The sequence below is a fragment of the Magnolia sinica genome, chromosome 10 (genome assembly GCF_029962835.1).
Source record: "Magnolia sinica isolate HGM2019 chromosome 10, MsV1, whole genome shotgun sequence".
NCBI lineage: Eukaryota > Viridiplantae > Streptophyta > Magnoliopsida > Magnoliales > Magnoliaceae > Magnolia > Magnolia sinica.
This window is the reverse complement of record NC_080582.1, coordinates 9,364,172-9,384,587: the sequence shown is the minus strand read 5'-3', so window position 1 is coordinate 9,384,587 and position 20,416 is coordinate 9,364,172. Positions and strand designations below refer to the sequence as shown.

General features: G+C 43.0%; 1 non-coding gene across 1 annotated transcript; it reads right to left on the bottom strand.

Moving 5' to 3' along the window:
- Positions 1-17,125: 17,125 nt before the first annotated feature.
- LOC131217704 (small nucleolar RNA R71) lies at positions 17,126-17,232 on the bottom strand. Its single transcript, XR_009157296.1, has one exon. It is a non-coding gene; the product is annotated as a small nucleolar RNA R71 (small nucleolar RNA).
- Positions 17,233-20,416: the final 3,184 nt, after the last annotated feature.

Here is a 20,416-nt window from a genome sequence, read left to right as displayed (position 1 = left end):
TTTTTTTTTTGGCAGACAGTGCATTGCTCCTACTTGTGAAAAACGTCCAGCGTCCAGGGACGCTGGACGGACCGTGTGCACGTATTGTTGAAGGTGGGTCCCACGTGTGGGGTCCACATGGACATGGCCCACTTGATTTGGGTCAATCTTATATTTATGTTTTCCAATTGCCGTTAAGTGGGGCCCACATGGCTTGGACGGCCGTAGGGTCCATTTGGTGGACGGCTTGGACATCACATACATCAAGGTGGGGTACATCCAGATGGGCCACACGGCCACATTATCATACCAAATTAATGAGAGAAAAAGAGAGAGAAAGAAGCACCCACCTCGAGATCTCTTCTTCCTTCTTCCGCCAATGCATGATAGAGCTCCAAAGAAACAATTTCAATGGTGGAGATGATCATTGGATGGTGGAGATGGGAGATAGGGAGGTGAGCCACACTAGCTCTCTCATGGGAGCCATGGACGTGGGTTGCTCCATGGAGGGATTGCTTGGAATGGAGAGAAGTGAAAGAGAGAAATGATGTAAGGGAGTGATGGGAGAGAGAGATGGTGAGGTAATGGGAATTAATGAGTTGACTTATGGGGAAAAGGGAAGGTAAGGTGGTATGGTAGGGTGATGTCACCCCTAGGGTGACATCATAGTAATTAATGTTTCTAGGGAAGTACAACAATAGGAATAGGTGGGTCCCACAATCAAGCGATCAACGGCCTAGATAATGCACGGGCCGGATCTTATAATCTGAGCATCGTATTGACGCACAAGACGCATCGTCGGAACCGCGGCGATGGCACGGTCAAAATGACATAGGTCTCATTTTGAGTCGGCTCGGGTTTACAGGATGTGACTTAAGAGCATGCGCCATGCTATCTACTCGTCCCGGGTCGCCGAAACTCGACTAGAGGGAACCGTAGAAGTTTATGGAATGGTACAGGCTAGGTTACGGGTCTTACATAGCCAGTGAAAATTCACCTAGATTTATGTATTTTATTCACGCCCTCTAAGACGGTGGGGACCACCTCGATGTATGTGTTTTATAACCACATCATCCGTCTGTGATGTTGGAAGTGCAGGGCCACTTGTTGTATGTGCAGGGCTCACCTGTTGTGTATTTGAGGCCCATTAGTGTTGCCCATTGATGTAGCCCACTTGGTGTGTATGAGGCCCATTAGTGCGGCCCATTGATGTAGGCCACTTGATGTGTATAAAGCCCATGTGTAGGGCTCACCTATTGTGTATTTAAAGCCCATGGGTTGTGGCCCATTGTGATGTACTTGAGGCCCATGGGCGAGGCCCATTGTGATGTATTCGAGGCCCATGGGCAAGGCCTGATGTGATGTATTTATGGCCCATGTTTGAGGTCCATATGTTAAGGCCCATATGATGTATTCTAGCCCCATGTGATGCGGCACATAGTATTGTGTATTAGGCCTATTGATGTGGCCCATTATGATGTGTATTAGGCCCATGTGAGTGGCCCATGGTGATGTGTGGTAAGCCCGTGTGGGCGGCCCATAGTGTTGTATATTAGACCCATGTGACCGGCCCCATGGTGATGTGTGGTAGGCCCATGTGGGCGGCCCATAGTGTTGTGTATTAGGCCCATGCGTGCAATCCATTGCGATGTGTATTAGGCCCATTTGAGCGGCCTGTGGTAATGTGTATCAGGCCCATTTGAGCGGCCCATAGTGATGTGTATTAGGCCCATGTGATGCGGCCCATAGTGATGTGTGTTAGGCCCGTGTGAACAGCCCATAGTGATGCGTGTTAGGCCCGTGTGAGCGGCCCATAATGATGTGTATTCGGCCCATGTGATGCGGCCCATAGTGATGTGTATTAAACCCATGTGATGCAGCCCGATGTGTTGTATATGAGGCCCATATGATGAGGCCCGATGTGATGTATTTATGGCCCAGTGTGATGTATATTAGACCCTTGTGTGAAGCCATGGGCCCACTATATGTTTGGCTCTATGTGGGACACCCCTTAGGAGCAATATTGGTTAAATGTCCACATCGATGGGCAATGATGGTTAAATTTCCACATTGTGACCTTCCCTTAGGCTCCTTGTTAGGCCGATTATTGAGATCGATTGTCGAGGCCGATTCCGATTATCGAGGCCGATTCCAATTATCGAGGCCAATTCTGATTATCGAGGCTGATTCCGATTGTCGATGTCGATTATGATTATGTGACAACATAGCATCATGATACATGCCCATACGCATCATCTGCATGTTTGTTATGAGATAGAGCTGATCATTATGCCATAGGGTTAAGATATTATGAGACCCCTGATAGGCGAAGTTGCCCCATATGAGCGCACGGTACGCGTAGGTTTGATGCATGTCTGGATGGTATGACTCATATATCTCGCATTTGTGTAATATGACTATCGTACACCCTAGCGACATCAAGGTTATAGCCTCCAAAGGCATATCGTGAATGGCTAGATGGGACACCAAAAATCTGTTCTACATGGGGTACTATAGATATCCTTGGGTGAAAGTCACAGAACCCCCTTAGTTCCAGAGTTTGCTCCAACGTCTAGACTGAGTGGATGCATGAGTGCATGAGGGCCGTATACCATTAGGCCGCGTCTCCCACAATACCGTGATCGGTTGGAAGGGGTGGGGCCTTACCTGCCCGAGAGGAGGGGGCAAAGCTAGGCTGAGTTTGATTAGCTCGAAGAATAAGTCCGCTATCGACGAGCTAGACCCGATATTGGCAGGCGGATAGTAAGGTCTCTTCCACTCACCTTGTTGCATGTGATGGGGCAACAATCTGGTTTGGAGTGTAATAGACCCTAGTGATTTCTCAGAGAGAAACCATACTAATATATGGATTTATTGAGCAGGAGTTGCATACTCATTCATTCATTCACTATTCACTCAGACTGGTGGTGCGAAACTATTTGTTACGTATACCTTCATAATGGTAGGATTTCGGTTGGAGTGTGCGACTAACCTGAAATTAGGAGTTTACCACATTGAGTCTGACTATCCAAATCTAGGTATAAGACTGGTTTGGATAGAAGTCTCTTGTGGTGGACCTCGTAGCCTGCAATACTACGCACTATCATCCCGACTTCACACTCTAATTTGGTCATTTCATTTGCATCGCATATTGCATTACATCTGGGGCATATGATATTCTGGGTTGCTAAGTTTCTGCATCCTTAGCACATAGTATTTGGTTTATTATGCTTCTGTATTGCATAACCTGATTAAGGTTGACGGTATTTGTGGACTCGGTATCTGATATTTGGCTTACTATGTCTCTGTATTGCATAGTTGATCTACATTGTTTGCTCAGTATATGATATTGACTTATTATGTTTTTGCATAGCATAGCCTAGATAGCCTAGATAAGGCTAATGGTATTTATAGATTTACCAGCATATTTTCGCATTACTCTAATATTGTACGATTTATAGATTGCCAGTATTTCTGCTTAATCTGATATTTATATGCTTGGCACGTGTATCGCACATACTTACACCACCCTCTAAGCTTTTTATAAGCTTATGCATGATAGATGCGTGCAGGTGACGATAGGACGCGATCGAGCTGAGGCAGGAGTGTGTAGCAAAGCTTATGGAGCTTTTGACATTTACCTTGTATTTTCCCTTTCAGCACTGTATTCAACTGTTTATATTAGTGGATATGTGATGATGATGTTGCCTTTGTGATTTGGGTAAACTTGTGGTTATGCTTCTTTCGAGACAAATGTACATTGAAAAATCCTCCTTGTAGGATCCCAGGATCGGAATGTGGCGTATGGGCGATAGGAGTTGAGAATGGGGTTCTATGGAGGTTGTCGGCACCGGATTTGATGAACGGAAATTTTATGAGCATGGTTTCTGAGTTTGGGGCGAGGCATGAGGCTTTGGCGCAGGTTGGAGGACTTGAACAGTAGGTCTGCCATTACTATTTAGGGCGTCCGTCCTTCGATTAGGCATAGCCAGAGAGTTGGGGGGCTGTTGAGTTGGACCCTAATGAGGTGGAAGCTGGTTGTTGGCTGCTCGGGCCTTTGCCCATTGAACCAACCAGATTCGTCCATCAACCCTTTTGCCATTGAGGATGCCCAATGCAGCTCTGGTGTCATCTTCATAGTAGAAATGAATGAAACCATATCCTCTCGGTCTTTGTTGCTGTTGGTTCTAGGGGATATAGGCGTCAAACAATCTTACCGTATCGACCAAAAATCCTTGCCAGATCATCCCCAGAGGTGTCAAATGAGAGGTTTCCTGCAAATAGGGTAAATGGGTGTTTGCGTGGGAGTTTAGAACGCACTTGTTGCCATCTGTCCGTAGACATCTTTGTAACTTGTACGCTATCTAGTGTTTGTATGTCCATATATAATTTTTCTAAACACTTTTCATGTTGTACACAACTCCTAAAGCCCAACGGATGAAAAGTTATAATCAAATTAAAACTTACTAAAAATAGTAAAAATGGAAGTAAACATGGAATTTGACTATCGTTCTGATAGAATCTCACAAATTCGGCACGGACAACCCGGCTATGCCGGGTTGGTTGGCTAAAGTAGCTCGTCTTACCCCAAAATCATATTGGTACGTTGAGTAACTCATTCCGGTTTGCGAGATATACCTGTTTTAAGGTTCTAATGGTCTTAATGACTTTTGTCGTCGTACGGGCCTTTTCTGATCCATCTTGGCCGTGAAACTGTTTGCAACCCGCTCTACATCACATAGGTTGCCCCTGGTTGTTGTGGTTGAGTGAATGGTTTATGTTGATGATAGGTAACACTATGACTACTACTACCTTTGGGAATATTGTGGGGATCTTAGCAAAGCTCATGTGTAATATATATAGGTGATTTTACCAACAAAGTGAGGTTTTTTAAGCTACACCCTCGTAGGAGAGCCCACTTCTACCCAATAGATCTGTCAAAACACAAGTGCGCTAATCTAATAATCCACTCATCAACCACACCCAATTAGGTAAATGCTCTTAGTTTTCAAAAGCTGATGTAGAGCAGGTCGTAGATAGTTTCATGACCAAGATGGATCAGAAAAGGCCCGATCGACGACAGAAGTGATCCGGACTGTCAGGCCTTAAATTGGGCATATCTCGCAATCCGGAATGAGTTATTCGACGTATCATATATGATTTTGGGTAGGACGAGCTACTTTAGCCACTTATCCCGGCTATGTCGGGTTGCCCACGCCGAATTTTCGAAATACCATCAGATCAACGGTCGAATACCTGTTTTATTTTCATTTTTACTATTTATAATTAGTTTTAGTTTGAGTATAAATCTTCAACCGTTGGGCTTTAGGAGTTGCACCCAACATGAAAAGTGCTTAGAATAATTAAGATAAAATCATGGTTCGGCCAAATAGGACACTTACTATTTTTGGCCGAAAACCATGTGCCCTAGTAGACATGACGACCATCTTTGTGAACAACCGTTAAAAGCTTTTTGAGGGCTAAGATGTTTTGGATCAAGCTTATATTTGTGTTTTCCTTTTTCTAGGTATGTGTGATCTTATAAATAGGTTGGATGACAAATAAAACATCACAATTAGGCTAAGAAGTTTTCAACAATAGGAATTGGATCCCTACTGTTTTATGTGGTTTGGTCCACTTAGCTTTGGATTTGCATATTTTTGAGCTCATGCCATCAAATAACAAGAAAAATGGATGGCCAGCGTAGATAGATAACATACATCACATGGGACCCACAAAACTTGGGCCACGTCACACCATATGAATATACTTGTGGCAATTCGCACAGCAGGGCAAGACTCTCTTATAAAATTTAAACGTAAATAAATAAATATTCGCACAGCACTGCAATTAGTGGCCCTGGCGGACATCCACGTCTTCCACCACATATGGATGGTTGGTCTAGCAGATTTAATGTTTAATACTAACACGAAGAGAGTACAACAGACCCCACCAAAGGCCAAGAACTGCAAAGTAGTGATGGCAATTCAAACAAGAAAACGCATGATGTGACATGGAGAGAACCAATTTATTTTATTTTATTTCATTTATTTATTTTTCTGTCTTTTGGCGCAACAATGGCAAGGTGCCCATATTTCAGGAACTTAAACCATTGATTTGGTGGCCACACATGAGAAAGGGCATACCTTGATATCTCCCCTATCAAATGATCCTAACTGTTTAACGATAATAGGCAATGACAACCAATGGTCCACATTTAATGGCACCCTGTGCCACATTGCATGGTTAAGTTGTCAAATGGGTGAGATTACTGGGTTAAGTGATGCACCATCCTGTTGTGATCCCTGACTACCCATATGCGCCCTTGACTTGCACCGGATCATGTGTCCTGACCAGTAATACCATCCATGAAACTACAGGACTAGCTGGTGTGCTCATATGTTACGGTGGAAACTATCCTCCAGGGTCAAAGACCGCATGCAATGTCAGAAAATTTCAGGCCTTTGGATGACCTCAACACCCGGACAGGTAATCAAGCTGCATCAAAGCAAGACAATCAATTATTATAGGATGCGGGACCCAAGAAAGATCAGTCACTGGCCAATGCAGTCTGGCTGGTTACCCTTGCACCAGCCAGCTAGCTCGTGTCAAGGCTCTATCAGCCCGCCCCCACGACAATCAATTATTATAGGATGCGGGACCCAAGAAAGATCAGTCACGGGCCAATGCAGCCTGGCTGGTTACCCTCTATCAGCCCCCGCACTGTCTATTTATTTTTTCAATTCATTTTATGTCATAGGCCTAAAACTGAGGTAGCTAGATCCAAAGCTCCAGTGGTCCACACCAAGGAAACAGTGGGGATCGAACGCTTACAGTTGAAAACTTGAAAATTTTCTGGAGACACATGTATCATCGTAGCTTGGACACCAGCTAACTGGCTAGTGTTTGGGTCAGCAGCTAAACTCATTCCGTAGCTAGCAAATCATGGGAAACGGATTGGCTACTCCCCCTGCCACCAGCCAATGGCTGTGGTCGGTGCTCCGTGGGCCCCACCATGATGTATGTGTTTCATTCATGCCGTCTATATATTTTTTCTAGATCATTTTATGGTATGAGACCAAAAATGAAGTATATTCCAATCTCAAGTGGACCACATTACAGGAAACATTGTTGAATGAACGTCGACCATTAAAAACTTTTTTGGGCCATAAAAATATTGGATCAAGCTGATCTTTGTTTTTTCCCTTCATCTGGGTCTTTATGACCTAATCAACATATTGGATGTCAAATAAACAGTACAGTGGGCCTTATGAGGATTTTAATGGTGGATATCCAATCACTATTATTTTCCTGTGGTGTGGTCCACATAAGATTTATATCCTTCTCATTTATGGGATCATGCCCTTATAATATGTGAAAATGGATAAACAGAATGGATGAAGCAAATAGATCATGGTGGGGACCACAGAGCACTTACCATCGGTGGATAGCCGATCCATTTCCCAAGACATGCGAATATAGCACTAGGTCAGTCAACATCGTACAGCACGCCATAGTGCAATTATTGAAAGACATGGGATCCACCGTAGCGCATTATTAAAGGACATGAGACTTTGACAGTAGGGCTCATCCCAATGTATGAATTGTATACACATGCCATTCATCTGTTTTTTCAGATTACCTTATGGACATGATCATAAAATGATGCAGATGCAAATTTCAGGTGGACCACACCACAGGAAACAGTGTTCATTGAACACCCACCGTTTAAAACTTCCTCACATCCTGTGTAATGTTTATTGACAATCAAATTAGTATTTTTTTTAGATGGTTTAATTTGACTTTTTTTTTTTTTTTTTGGAAATGATATTTTTCATTGAAAGGGATAAATTTTACAGGGGATATTCGGGCGGACCTAACATTAAAAAGGTAAAAAGGTCACCTACCGTGAGAAAATAGAAGAACAGCTGAACACTTATGTAAAATGAATCCTCCCTCAAATTACCTAGCCCCACCCTATCTAAAAATAAAAGAGCTTTGGTCATTTTGGGGAGACTCGCCGAGGATTGGAAAAATAATATGGATTGGCTGTTGCTGCCCATTCGAGCTAGATCATCTGCCACACCATTTACTTACCTAGGGGAGTGGTTTATGGACACCTCTGGATGTGTCATGAGGTTCCTGATCCTCGTTCACCCGTAGAACATGGTCGATGAGGAGGGAGAGTTCCTCTCGAGGATATCTACAACAGACTTGGAGTCACTCTCCACCTCCGGCCACCTTGGCAAAGCCTAGTTCCGCACAGTGGGACAGGCACTCCCAAGTTGCCTTGATCTCCACCCGAGATTTGATGCCAAACCCGTAACCGGAGGTGAAGGCGAATAGGAAATCTCCATCGCCGTTTCTAGGAATGCCGCCGCCTCCCCCCGACGGGCCGAGGTTCTCTATGGCTGATCCATTTACATTAATTTTGACCCAGTCCCTATTGGGTCCAGTCCATTTGATCACCCGGGTCGACCTCATAGAAGACACCGCACCGAAAATCCCTATCTCAGCCAGGGCAGTGACCGAAGCCAATGTGGCATTTTTGGGAATGGGGAGTGATGACCCCATCCGGAAAAGCCATTGATGGACATGCGAAATAACTGCCGTGGCAGAAGGAGGGGACTCGTCAAAACGAGTTTGCGTTCGTGGCTGTCCATCAAACCGGTTGATAAGGTAACATAGACCTGGACCCGGACAAAACTAAAAACAAATATCAAATTGATCCAAAACTTTTGTGGCTCATGAAAGGTTTTTAGTATTCAATAACCACTGTTTCCTACAGTGTGGTCCACCTGAAATTTTTATCAGCTTCATTTGTAGAAAAATGGTCTAATATAAGCCGTAAAAACAGATGAACAGTATGGATATACAATTCATCCATCAAAGTGGGCCCCACAATCAGGTCTCACCCACATTGCTTGGTTCCTAAGCATGCAGGCAAGTGGCGCTCCTGATATCGTCTCAAGAGTCAAGAACATGGGATCTAACAAAAGGGGACGCGGATCTCCTTCCTTCGTTAGTGTGTTGACGCAAAGTTCTACGGCCCTCCTACGTTGTCCATCCATTTTTGGAAATCATTTAGGGCGTGAGCCTAAAAATATGGTGGATTCAAAGCTCGAGTGGATCACATCATAGGAAGCAATGGGGATTGAATGATTACTAGTGAAAACTTATTGGGGGTTCTCAGAAGTTTAGGATCAAGCTAATATTTGTGTTTTCCTTTCATCCTAGCTTATGTGACCTAATCAACAGGTTGGATGGATAATAAGCATTATGGTGGGGCCTAGGAAAAATTTAATGGTGGACTTCAATCACTATTGTGTTCAATGGTGTGGTCCAGTTGAGATTTAAATCTATCAATTTTTTCTTATGGCTAATAGCGTTAAATGAGCTGACTAAAAATGGATGGACAGTAGGGATAAAGCATGTATCATTGTGGGGCGAGCAGGGCTTTGACACCAGCTAATTGGAAGGTGTGGGGCTAGAATTGGGCACCGGATGACTGGATTTGGCAAATTTGACTCATCCAACTTGTTCAGACCTAACTCAGCCCGAACAGAGAGGGTGAGTCGATAAAAACTGAGTAGACTTTGTATAATCCGAACTCAAATTGAGTCAAGTTCAGGTCACCCAGTGACTCAACTCGACTCAACCCGAAATCCAACTCAATACTAACTCGACTCAATCTGAAACCCATCTTGTAAGTATAAAAAGAAAAAACACAAATTTGACATTTCAGATTTGAGATACCCTATAGCTGATGGAGAGGTTGTAATTCCAGCATGTGCATTTAGGTTCTGAGTTGTGATTTCAGCTTGCAGATACGCACCACACCCGAACCGACTCTGTGTTGACTCGACCCGACTCACTACTTGTGACTGGATCAGACTTGGTTCCAGTTAGTTCAGGCTAGACCCAAACTAGCTCGGATCAGGCCAGGCATGCTGAACTCGGTACCGAGTCAATCAAGTTCGAGTCAGGTCTGTTTCAAAATAGGGTCAAGTCAGGTCAGCCCTAAGTCATCCAGCTCCACTCGATGCCCTGGCGGTCAGCAGCCAAACCACTAGGATAATACATTAGTGGTGTTATCCTTACCCTAGTGCCCATCTTAGTGATTGATGTCTGTCCGTTTCTTCAGCCAGGACGTTATGACAAAAATTAAGCATATCCAAATCCCATGTGGACCACACCATAGGAAACAATGGTGATTGAACTTACACCATAAAAAAAACTTCCTAAGGCCCATAGTAATGCCCACAATAATATTTAATTTCCATCTAACCATTTGATAATGTCAACCAAATCTGGATGGATGAAGGGAAAATATAAATATCATCTTGATCCAAAACGTTTGCGGCCATGAAAATCTTTTAATGGCCATTCACCACTGTTTCCACATGTATGTTCCAACTGAGATTTGGATTTGCTTTATTTTTGGGATCACGCCCCAGAATGATATCGGAAAATAGATGGACAACATAGATGTACCAAAAAACTCATCTAACACCTAATCCACTCCCACCGGCAAAACCTCGTAAATTAACATTTGATTAGTCACCAGTGAGCCACACCGTGATGTATGGGCTTTATCTACACTGTCCATCTATTTTTTTGAGATCATTTTAGGATAGGAACCCAAATATAGATAGATTCAAAGCTCTAAGTGGATCACACCGTGGAGATTGAACTCCCCACCATTAAAAACTTTACGTGAGTGGCCAAAGTTTTAGATCAATCCGATATTTATGTTTTCTATTCATCTATCTCGATATAACCTTACAAATAGGTTGGATGGCAAATAAATATTATAGTGGCCCCTTAATGATGTGTTGTATATCCATGCCGTCTGTCCATTTCTCTAGCCCAGTTTAAGAAGTTTTGTCAAAAATTAGGCAGATCCAAATTCCAGGTGTACCACACCACAGGAAACAGTGGTGGTTGAATTTGTACCATTAAAAACTTCCTAGGGCCCACAGTAATGCCCACTGTAATGTTTCCTTTCCATCCAACCTGCTGATAAGGTCAACCAGACCTCCATCAGGTAAATACAAATATCGTCTTGATCCAACACGGTTGGGACGCATAAAAATCTTTTAATGGTCATTTACCACTGTTTTCAATTGTATGGTCTACTTAAGATTTGGATCTGCTTAATTGTTGAGATCACATCTTGAAAAGATACCGTACGGACCGCATGGATATATAATAATAATAATAATGTTGGGCCCTACACATTAAGGGTTACACCTAATCCGCTCCCACTAGCAAAACATGGTAAAATAACATTTGATCAGTCACCGACCGAAGCGGCTGGATTGCGTCCTGCCCCACCCAGACCATAATCCATCCAGGAAGGGCTATGTGGGTCCAACCGTGATGTATGGGATTCATTTCATTTTTCTAGATCATTTTAGGATATGAACTCAAAAATGAATTAGATTCAAATCTCAAGAGTGGGGATTGAACTCCCGCCATTGAAAACTTTACATGAGCGGTGGAAGTTTTTGATCAATCTGATATCTGTTTTTTGATCAAACTTTATATGACTTTATAAACAGGTTGGATGAGAAATAGACATAAGGTGGCCCCTTAGAAAACTTCAATAGTAAGTTTCACTATCTCTTTTCTGCTTCTGGCGTGATGTCCACTTAATGCGTCCAAAGCGTGCCAGGATGCAATCCACTTCCATCTGCAGACTCTGCATTAGTGCAATTATTGAAAGATCTGCCATTGCGCGTTGCGCGTTACTGAAGGACACGGGATCTAAGAAAATAGAAGGATATGGGTCCACCAAAGCGCGTTATCGAAGAATATGGGATCCAAGAAATGGACTCTTTTTTCTTTTCTTTTTCTTTTTTTACACACGTACACACACCCCCACACACTCACGCCTTAGTGGGCTTTCAATGCCTATGGATACTCGAACCTTGACCAGGAGAGTTTACCACCCGAGCAAGAGCAAGGATCCAAAAGATTAAGGATCCTCCAAGAAAAATGGACTCGGATCGGCAGTGTCCGTGGTGTGTTGATGCAAAGTTCTATGGTCCCACCATGATGTATGAGTTATATCAACACCGTCCATTCATTTCCTGAGATTATTTTATAGTATGAGCCCTAAAATGAGGTAGGTCCAAAGCTCATGCGGAACACACCGTATGAAGCAGTGAAGATAAACACCCACCAATGATTCTTTCCTAGGGGCTATCATTATGTTTACTTAGCATCTAACCTGTCCATAAGGTCAGATGGACTCAGATAAAGGGAAAACACAAATATCAGATTGATCCAAAACTTCTACGGCCCTCGGGAAGTTTTGGATGATGGGAATTCATACCCTAAAATGATTTATAAAAATAGATGGACAGCATGGATAAAATATTACATCAATGTGGGCCCACAGCTTTGGCACACAGAGACAGAAGGCAATCATACTACTCGGAAGGAGTGGACAGAAAACGACTCCATTTCCTATCCTCCTTACATTCTCCAACTGCTCTCTTACTAGTCTTCCAAATTCTAATCGTCCTGAAAAAAATAAAAAGAAATAAAAAATAGAAAGAAGAAGAAGAAGAAGGAAGAAGCAAATCTTGGAGAGACGCTGATCGTGTTGTTTCCTCATTTGTATTTATTAGGAGAGATGGGAAGTGAGACAAGAGTATAGCAATAGTGATGCTATTCTTTCCTTTCTGTTCAAAAAATGAGCAAGCAGCTTGTCAATGACGTGGAGTTCTTCTTGAAATAATCGATCTGTCATTTACAGGTAATTGGCCTGGCAATACATGTGATTCAATTTATACATCATAATATTCAAGTGTTTATTGTATACACAATCATTAGGTGGGATCCTTCTGATCAATTATTGATCTATTCCTGCTGCACACTACAAGAAAATAGGCCTTTACCGGCGGTCAAAACCGCCGCAAAATACCCAGAAAACCGCCGGCAAATATTTTACCCGCAGTTAGCTAACAGCCGGTAAAGCCTCAGTCGGTAAAGGCTTTACCGGCGGTCAGGACCTTTCCTGACAATTGTGCTGGACGCCGCTAAATTGTCAGCTTTTTATTGAAATGCTATCAAAAGCTACGGGTAAAATCCGTATTTAAATATAGCTACGGTTATAGTCCGTAGTACAACCGTAGCTATAGTTTTTAAAACATATGGCTACGAATTAAATCGGTTGCTATAGTACTCATGGCTACTAATAACCCGTAGCCATAGAGCAAATCTTTTTCATCAGCAAGACAAAAAAAAAAAACAGAGAGAGAGAGAGAAGAAAAGGAAAGGTGACACTCATGTATCCTAGTTTTTTTTTTCTTCTTTTTATGCTGCAAATGTTATCATCCTTTTTTTTTGCTTTTTATGCTGCCAATGTTATCATCCTTGCTCAGGCCTTCTCTTTCACTGGAGATGTTATAAAATGATGTGTTGAGGGTCAAATATTGCATATCAGACCCAGTTGTTACCTGGATTTACAAACATAGTATTGTTTAAATACCAGATTTAATGGTGTTTGTGATACAGAGTGTATTTACAAGCAGAGACTGGAAAAGGGTGGTAAATGCATGGATTTGACCAGGAACACCAAGGCAAGGAACGGACTCTAGAAGACCAAGAGCGACGGAATTATACAGCAGGGGTCCGCGGAAATCGAGGAATTGAAGCTCAAGTGACCTGAAAAGTGTCCAGAATGCAAGATCATAGGGTCCCCACCATCTGATCAGTTCGAAACTTCATACGTGGCCTGAGGACCATAAACAAACCGTACATGTCAAATCTCAGCTCCCGGATCCCTGTGGAAGTGGCTCAATAGACACTTTAGCCACTAAAACTGTGATTTGGGGCCCACTTGCTATCTGGATGTGCCTCAACTTCGCCCTCCACGATTGAAAGGATATGAGAAAAAAGATGAACGGAACAGATCTTGCATATACATCCAAGTAGACCCCACCTTGAGTGGCATGCACATCCAGCGCATGCACACTCGCTGTGCACCGGAAGAACTGGACCGGTCAGTAGGCGCTGACTCGATCCATCTCCTCAACAGAGACAGCGGGCGGACGCTGTTCATCCGGTTTCACGTAGTGGGCCCCATCAATCGCGGTTTTCGATGATCAGAACCGTCCATATGCTCTGAAAGGTGACCAACACCGTTGCCTAGCTTTCCTTTTTGGCCCATGCACACGCACAAAGGCAGAGTACCTGATAAACGTCAGATGGACGGCGGAGTAAGCAAACTTGTGGACCACACCGATTCGCTCCAAAAGATACTTATTTCCGGATAGTTTTTCGTCCTGAACCTAGAGAACGGAATGGATTTCTCAAAATACATCACTGTGGGGTCCACCGACCATCACAGCGCTCAACGCGCAGGCTCTGTTTCGCAACAGAGCCTGCGGTGGATCGTTGTGGGCCACTCTCTGAGGTGATTGGGTCAATCGGGACCGTCTAGTGGATTCCAAAGAGGCTTGGGACCATCACCTAGGTGGAGTTTTTTTTGGAAGCAACATGTAACGGATTTCGATTGCCGAAACTCATGAAGGACGACGGAATACAGTGTCCAGTGGGCCATACAAGAACCTACAAAAATCACTCTCTCCTGACTGGATTTCCACGAGGATTCCAATGGACGGCGGGGATCTCGTTGACAGTCTCGATCGTGGGCCTCATCAAACATCAGCGCAAAGCAAGATGCGCAGTTACGCGAACGTCTGATCGTGTCCCAGCAGCCCACGAACGCAAAAGAGGCAAAGTCCCACCAGGAGTCTGCTGCGAATGGAGAGAAGCAGAGGCGGACAACTGCATAAGAGGGAGAGGCTTTGGGACGTGGAGGGGATCCGATCAAGTGGGAAGTTTGGGAGGAGCCGTGGAGGCCAAGAGAAACGTGAAGGATACGTGGAAACAGGGAGGGCTGCTGCTGCTGTGCACGGCTGGGAGAGAAAAGCAGAAGGCTGCATGTGGAGTACACCGCTGGTTTCTCTGCTGCTGGAGACAGGGAGCAAGAGGATCGGTTCTTGAGCAGGAGCAAGGAAGAAAGAAAGAGGAGAAAACGTGAAGTTTTTTTTAGTTTTTTTTCCCTTTCGTTTCCTTTCATTTATTTCTTTCCTTCTTGTTCTCTTCTTTCTCGTTTTATTTCCTATTTGCTTTGAATTTAGCCCAATCATGAGTGGCTAAACCTCTTAGCTAGGGCTAAGAGGTGAAGCTTGTAGTGAGATGGGAGACTCTAATTGCTGGGTTAACTATTTAATCGTGAATTGAACTTGATTATGGTTTAATTATTAAGGGAATGTTTGTAGTTTTTAATGGTCTATTGTGACTGAAATTACAATGGGTCTGTGATAGCTTTGAGCATGTTCCTTTTCTCCTTTTCATGTTTATGAAGTCAGGAAGCCCTATTGTTCACCATCGTCTCATGGGCATGGTCGGATGACGGTACTCTGCCTAACTTTCATGGCATGTTGATTGATTGGTAATTAGATTAATTCTGTTGTTTGCTTTGTCTCCTGGGCAAGGTTTGGTGATGGAATCCATTCTAATTCATACACCTTTCATCTCTTGAAAAACCAGATCAAGTAAGTCCAGTTTGATTTCCATGATTCCTGATGCAGGAAAAAGATCTCCCTGATCTCTACGAGTGGATCCTCTGAATCTCTAGTTTTCCTTCCTTTGAATTACTTAAAGTCTTAGATAATTCTTCCACAATTATTCCTTAATTTCTATTTGGTTTAGATCACATCTTAGTCTAGTTCTAGTTCTACTTGGTTTCAGATAACGTACAGGTATCAGTCCCTGTGGATTCGACCTCGGTCTTACCGAGTTTATTACTACATCACAACCCTATACTTGGGGAGTGAACAAGTTTTTGGCGCCGTTGCCGGGGACTGATAGTTACGATTTTCTGAAATTAATTAGTTTTAGAATTAGGATAAGATTAGGATTTTATTAACTTTAGTTTTAGATTTTTATTTCTATTTGATTTTTAGAACTAACTTGTTTCCTGTTTTGTAGGATCCTGACATAAAATCTCTAAATTGGTAATTCTTTCCTAAATTCTCTACTTTTTCTTTTTATAAAATTAGGGTTTAGATTTTAGAAACTTTCTAATTCTAGTATCCTCTGTTCTGTGGGAAATAGTTTATTTTTAGAATTTAGGTTATTTAGAAATTGACTTTCTATTTTTGTTCTATTAACTTTCTAATTCTAACACTTTTTGAATCTAATTCTGTTTCTTAATTTATTTTTGTTTAGAAACTAACCTTCTTTTTTTTTTTAGGCCCTTAAGATAGAAATCTCTATTTTGGTACACTCCTTCCCTACTCTCTATTTTTCAATTTTTCTTGTAGTAATTTACTTTTTAGTTTAGGCTTTCCTAGTTTCTTTTAGAAATTAATTTACTGTTATTTTTCTTTTAAAGTATCGTTTCTCTCCTTTATAGAATCTAACTTATTTTTGTTTTATTTTGCAGGTCCTTAACTTAGGAGCTTCAATTTGGTAATTCCTTTCCAATTCTCCCTCTCTTCCGTTTTAGATTTTCTTTTTTTTCCTTCTTTAGGAGTAGGCTTTGAATTGAGGGCTGCGAGTGTTTCATGCCCAAGTGGGCCCGTGACAACACTCGACGTCTCTTGACTGAAGGAGGAGTGGTTGAGGGGTTGACTATCCATCGTAGGATTAGACACCGCTCGAAATCCCCTGAGTTAACTGAGGTTATGGCTGAAGACCAACCTCCTCTACTTCCACCCAGGGTGGAGGATAACCATGATGAGAATGAGGTGCAACAGCACCCCGCCTCGTACTTTACGAGATTTTCTACAACCGCGGGAGTAAGTACGCCCTCATGCATGATTTTTCCCGAAAACACAGGACAAATGGACATCAAGCCGAGTTATCCAACTCCTTCCCAAATTCCATGGACTTGAATCAAAGTCCATATTTACATTTGAAAGAGCTCTCGATTGTAATAAATAAAGCTTATGTTCTTTCATCCTATAGTGTATCCTTAAATATTAGGGTGAAACTCTTTCCTTTTTCCTTAAAAGAGAAAGCTAAGACGTGGTTACATTCACTGCGTCCTAGATCCATTGGCACATGGAACGATATGCGGAGGGAATTCATAAAAAAATTCTTCCCACATCATAAAACGATTACCCTCAGAAAAGCGATCATGAACTTTGCCCAAAAGGAAGATGAAACATTCTTTCAATGTTGGGAAAGGTTCAAAGATTTGGTCAGTTCATGCCCACAACACGGATTTGAAACGTGGCGCATTACAAATTTTTTCTATGATGGACTGACATCTTTCATGCGCCAAATGGTCGAGACAATGTGTAATGGAGAGTTCATTAATAAAGATATCAACGAGGTATGGGACTACCTCGACAGTTTGGCTGAAAAAACACAATCTTGGGACTATTACCCAAAGTCGAACACCACGTCTAGGCCAACTCAATCAAAGGAGAAAGGTGGATTATACCTCTTGAAAGAAGAGGATGATCTCAAGTGTAAAGTGACTACGCTCATAAGGAAAGTTGAGGCCATGGAAGGAAAGAAGGATAAGGTCAATGAAATTGTTTGCAGCATCTGTGATTGCAACATTCACACAACTGAAAACTGTCCTACAATACCTGCCTTTCGAGGAGTGTTGAATGAACAAGCCAATGCCGTAAATAACTATCAAAGACCTTTTACTGGACCTAACTCCAACACATACAATCCTGGCTGGAAAAATCATCCAAACTTTAGTTGGAGGAATGGACAAACGGCGACTCCTCCAGGTTTCTTCAATCAAAATCCAAATCAAGTGAAACCTCAAGAGGAACCGGTTCAAAATCCCATACAAGAGTTGGCTCAGGCAATGCGGGGAATCACAGATTTTATGCAAAAGATAGATTCTCGTATGACGGTTATAGAAAAGGGGATGCTTCCTGCACAACCTCTCCCTAATCCTAAACCGCAATACGAGAATAATGATCCCAGCTCTTCAAATCAGATGGGACATGCTAAATCCATCACCACTCTTAGGAGTGGGAAGATCATTGATAAAACTCTTCCGGTTAGGCCCGAAAAGCCTCAAGAACCAAAAGAGGACAACAATGATGGATCCAGTGATGCCCCACAAAAAGTAGAACCGAAACTTCTAGAGAAGCCAGTTGCTCCATTCCCCCAACGGTTGGTTTCACCAAAACCTCTCTCTAACTCTCAGGATATCTTAGAGGTGTTGAAACAGGTGAAAGTCAACATTCCTCTGCTTGATGTCGTTAAACAGATACCTTCATATGCCAAATTCCTAAAAGACTTATGCACGACCAAGCGACGGAAAATTATTCAAAAGAAAATCTTCTTGACTGAGAAAGTGAGTGCCATCCTGAAGCAAGACGTGTCGCAGAAATTCAAGGATCCCGGTAGCCCAACCATATCATGTGTAATCGGGAACCATCGAATTGATCACGCACTTCTTGACTTAGGAGCAAGCGTCAATCTGATTCCCTACTCGGTATACAAACAGTTAGGTTTGGGTGAATTAAAACCCACCCTAACCACACTACAACTTGCTGATCGCTCTGTTCGTGTACCAAGAGGGATAATTGAGGATGTGTTGGTCCAGGTCGATAGATTTTACTACCCTGTAGACTTTATCATCCTGGACACTGAACCCATCAATAACATGAGCACTCAGATTCCTGTCATTCTTGGTCGCCCATTCCTTGCCACGTCAAATGCAATTATCAATTGCAGGAATGGTATCATGACTATGTCTTTTGGAAATTTGACATTGGAGTCAAACATCTTTTTCAATAACGGCAGCAACTCAGAGGATGATGACGATTTCCACGATATTAACATGATTGACTCTTTCGTGGAAGATACGACACCTCTGACCTTATCCTCCGACCATCTAGAGACGTGCCTGGCCCACTCCCATGATTTTGATGATGACATGATTAGGGAGACGTGCGCCTAGCTAGAAACAGCACCGGAACTTGAAGATAACCGATGGAGGCCACAATATGAAGAATTACCACAAACCGATGTAGTGCCTCTACCGCCTACCCTCAAGCCGCCGAAGCTTGACCTAAAACCTTTGCCCTCTGATTTGAAATATGCATATTTGGGTCAAGATGAGACATACCCGGTGGTGATCTCTGCCCACCTGGAGAAAGAACAGGAGAGTATGCTTATATCTACTCTCATTGAGCATAAAGGAGCCCTAGGATGGACGATAGCGGACCTCAAGGGAATCGATCCTTCCGATTTGTACTCACCGCATATATCTTGAGGATAATGCAAAAACTGCTCGGCAACCACAACGTAGACTAAATCCCAACATGAAGGAAGTGGTTAAGGCCGAGGTTCTTAAACTATTAGATGTGGGTATTATGTACCCTATATCTGATAGTCAATGGGTGAGTCCAACTCAAGTGGACCCTAAGCAGTCCAGAATCACCATCGTAGCCAATGCTAATACTGAACTCGGGCCAACTAGATTCACTCCTGGTTGGAGACTGTGCATTGACTACAGGAAGCTGAATACCGTCACGAGGAAAGACCACTTTCCTTTACCATTCATTGATCGGATCCTATAAAGGTTAGCTGGTCATTCCTAATACTGTTTTCCTTGATGGGTATTCAGGCTACAACGAGATAGAGATAGCCCCGAAGACCAGGAAAAGACCACATTTACATGTCCCTACGGCACCTTTGCCTATCGAAGGATGCCATTCGGACTATGTAATGCCCCCGCCACCTTTCAGGCGATGTATGCTTAGTATTTTTCGACATGGTGGGGCAATATCTAGAGGTCTTCATGGATGATTTCTCTTTTTTTGGTCCTTCAGTAAGTGCTTGGAAAGTCTTAAATGTGTGTTTGAAAAGATGTGAAGAAAAGAACGTACTTAATTGGGAGAAGTGCCATTTCATGGTTCGAAGGGAATTGTCCTTGGGCATATCATCTCGTCCAAAGGAATCGAGGTAGATAAGGCAAAAATCGATCTTATCTCTAACCTACCTCCACCCAAGAACATCGGAGATGTGCGATCCTTCTTAGGACACGCAGATTTTACAGGAGATTCATAAAGGACTTTAGTCTTCTCTCTCGCCTTTATGTAATCTTCTTCAAAAGGATGCTCCATACGAGTGGATTGAGCCTGGAAGCTTTCACCAAGCTTAAGGGCACGTTAACCAGCACCTATCATGCACCACCCGATGGAACCTTCCTTTTGAACTTATGTGCGACGCTTGATTATGCTCTTGGGCGGTCTAGGCCGGAGAAAAGACAAGAAGCCCTACGTCATTCACTACGCAAGTAGGACTCTAAATCTGCCCAAGTGAACTACTCGACTACGGAAAAGGAACTCTTAGCCGTAGTGTTCGCCTGGACAAATTTAGGTCCTACCGATCGGATCCAAGATCATTATCTATCCAGATCAGCGGCATTTAA